Raw genomic sequence first — 3,318 nt, 5'->3', positions numbered from 1 at the left:
CATCTGGAGTTTTGCGTGGAAAATGGCGTACGCAAGGTTTTTGTGTGTACGCACCGTTGATACATGAGGCCCCTGGTTCGTATTTCTGATCACATGTGCATGACCCAAGCCTGCCTCATGGAAAACCCTCAATCCCTCAGCCCACGCCGAAGTCCTAGACCCGGAAGTAACAAGTACTGGATTCACAATAGACTCTCTAAGTCTTTTAAGAATTCTCCGGATCCCCGTGACGTGCTGTTCTCGGTCCAGCTGCTCATTTCTTAATAAAATCCTTAAATCTTCTTTGTTGTCCGACATCTCAGTGAAACTCACAAAACCTATCATTACAGTGAATGATGGGTGAGTACATGGAGCGAGCAGAGCTCTGTAGTTCATGATTTTAGAACATTAATCAGCAAATATTTATTTGCCCCATCCATCCATGAATGAATGGATGGATGTTGATGCTGAGTCAGCATTATCTATTGTTGAGCCATAAGCTAATGATGTTTTAGCCATTTTCACCAGTGTTCTGCTTTAGCTGGAGGTCATAAAGCGGTTAGTGACAAAAACTCTGTTTATTGTTTTATTACATCTTTACAGTTTTTTCATTTAACTTGTTAGTATTACAGTAAGCGTATGTACAAAAGAAGCTTCCAGTAGATTTGTTTTATTTCATCTACAGCGTAGACATCCTTAATGTTGAGCAATATTTTCATAAGTTGGCAGAAGTTGTCTAAAACGTCATAGTGTGACAGAGCCTGTAAACTGGGGAGACCAAACAGGCACTCTGTAGGCACGTCCGTCACTGGTGGGGAAACTCCTTTGAACTGGACTCATCAGAATATATCCACCTAAAACAAAAACAGCTCAGTTTTGAAGATCTAGATCTTGCAAGACAGCAAAGACATTTTGGACAAAAGGCATGTCTGCTTCAAAAGGTGTGTCAAAAAATCCATCAGTGGACCAAACCTCATTAAACTGGCAGGAAGGAAGCTCATCAATGAATCCACTGCAGCTGCTGATGGTGTCCATCTACAGGACCAATTTAAATTTCTTGGCGTTTTGTTTGATGAAAGGATCACATGGAACATACACATTCAGAAAATTTTAGACAAATCCAAGAAGGTATAAAATATAATGAGGTGTTAAAATGGAAGTGACTGGGGGGCAGATATGACAGCACTTAAAATGCCTGTGACATGAAATTTTTCAAATAAATATAAAGGCATTATTAGAAAGATAACATCAATAACATATTGCAAAAATAAATTCCCGCTGCTGAGACGAACAGTTTTTGAGATATTTGCATTTGAAGTACCAGGAAGTGATGTCAAAGGGGAATGTCTGCATGGATTAGAGCACTGATAAAATGGTTAGGGACACAGACTGTAGAGAAGAAGCTGATGTTTCTTTAGATTATTTTGAGTCTCTATCAAAGAGAGATGAAGATGAGAATCAGGGTTCAAATATTATTATTTCAATAAACAGACTAGAGAGTTCCCTTACTTAAAAAGTTCCCCTTTGATGTCACTTCCTGTTTCACTTTGGCTGATCCAAATTCAAAAGAAATTATGCCATTTATGTGTTCAAATGGGTAAAAATCAAGTTTTATGTAAGGTAAATAAAAATGAGTTTTCTTTGACTTTTTGTCTTTCGATGGATATGCATGTCACAGACACTTTGCTATATATACAGGGTTAATTAGATCAGTAATAGACTATAGAAGCATTGTTTATAATTCAGCAGCAGATACAACTTCTCAAAAGTTAAATCATATTCAGTATCAAGCACTGAGTTGTGTACAGGTACAATTAGATCTACCCCAACTCGTTATTGGTAGAAATAAGAGAAATGGCGCTCAAAATTAGAAGAGAACAATTTACACTAAATTACTGGGCTAAATTAAGAGGCCATAGACAGGATCACCCAACCCAAGAAACAGTAAAACCTTGTTGGTAAAAATTTTTATATATTTTAAAGTGTTTGTTAGATTGTGAATCATAAAACAATAGAAATCAAAATAGAAAAGTCAAACAGTTCCATTACCAGTAATGCAGCCTTGGATACTTCCAGTTGTCATGGTAGATTTTACCTTGTTGAACAGAGAAATGAGGATGAAAAATAAATTTTAAACTCACATATGAATTATGTAAATAAATATTACTGTTATGTTCAAATTTACATCAAATATTTTTAAAATATATTAACCAGTGTTGGATAGCTTTCATTGTACCAAAATTTAATGTCAAAGTCAGGAAAGAATAAATGATGAACTTTCAGTTTACATAGAGGAAATGCTTGCAATATTATTAGCCATTCAGTGGGTTGAAGAAATAAAACCATTAAGATCAGGGATTTTGTTCAGATTCTAGTTCAATCATTAGTCAGTTTACAAGGCAACCATTCAGAAAGCAGGCCAGATATTTTAATAGAAATTCAACAAACATTATACAGAATAAATATGATGGGATTAATGGTTAACTTTTTATGGATACCGGCTCATCAAAGTGTTAGAGGGAACAAAATGGTAAATAGGACAACAAAGAAGGCTGTTAGAAAGGCATCAGTGGATTTAGTTGTTAATTTTATTAAAACAGAAATAAAAAATTGGAAATGAATGATAAATGGCAATAGCAATGGGAGAAAGAAAAGAAAGGATGTTGGTTCAATAAAATCCAAAAGAAGACTGGACAAATGAGAAGTACAGGGAGGACGAGGAGAGACGAGACAATTATTTCTCTTCTCAGATTTGGACACACTGGGCTAAACAGCACTCTTTATTTTAGGGAAACATTGTAGTGGTAAGTATGAGTACTATGTTACACTGTCAAAATTATGAGCAAAAAAGACAACAGTTGATTCAAAGTTTAAAATTAATCTAAATTAAGTTGAATTATTTAGAAATAACTCAAAGTAACATTTATCAGATAATGTTTACATTAACACAGGCAGAGTTTTATTCTTGAGTGACATTCTGGTCCACACTCTATACCAGTCAGTGGTGGTAATGCACCAATTTTGTTGTTTGCCAACCACCAAAAAATATCAATGAATAAGAAGAGGTACACTGAAGCCCCATCACTCAGAGATTTGAATAGCAAGTGTAGTTTTTGATGAGTATTTTTTTGACTATAAATGAACAGGGAATACAAGTAAACCTTGTCTAAAGTTTTATTTTATTTTATTTTTGCTGTTATAGCTACAGCACTGCTATTCAATTCAGTTTATTTATGGTATGTAGTGCCAAGTCACAACATACACTCACCGGCCACTTTATTAGGTACACCTGTCCAACTGCTCGTTAACACTTAATTTCTAATCAGCCAATCACATGGC

General features: G+C 35.2%; 1 long non-coding RNA gene across 1 annotated transcript in view; it reads right to left on the bottom strand.

Annotated features, from left to right (window-relative positions):
* Positions 1–900: 900 nt before the first annotated feature.
* LOC106525914 (uncharacterized) overlaps positions 901–3,318 on the bottom strand; it is a 5,169-nt gene continuing 2,751 nt past the window's right edge. Inside the window, exons 2-3 of the long non-coding RNA XR_001311189.1 lie at positions 2,029–2,074; positions 901–1,035 (exon numbers count right to left, since the gene is read on the bottom strand). This is a non-coding gene — a long non-coding RNA (uncharacterized LOC106525914). The remainder of the gene's footprint in view (positions 1,036–2,028; positions 2,075–3,318) is intronic.

The sequence above is a fragment of the Austrofundulus limnaeus genome, unplaced genomic scaffold (genome assembly GCF_001266775.1).
Source record: "Austrofundulus limnaeus strain Quisiro unplaced genomic scaffold, Austrofundulus_limnaeus-1.0 Scaffold248, whole genome shotgun sequence".
Lineage (NCBI taxonomy): Eukaryota > Metazoa > Chordata > Actinopteri > Cyprinodontiformes > Rivulidae > Austrofundulus > Austrofundulus limnaeus.
Note: the sequence above shows the minus strand (reverse complement) of the source record. Positions and strands in the feature narration are given on the sequence as shown.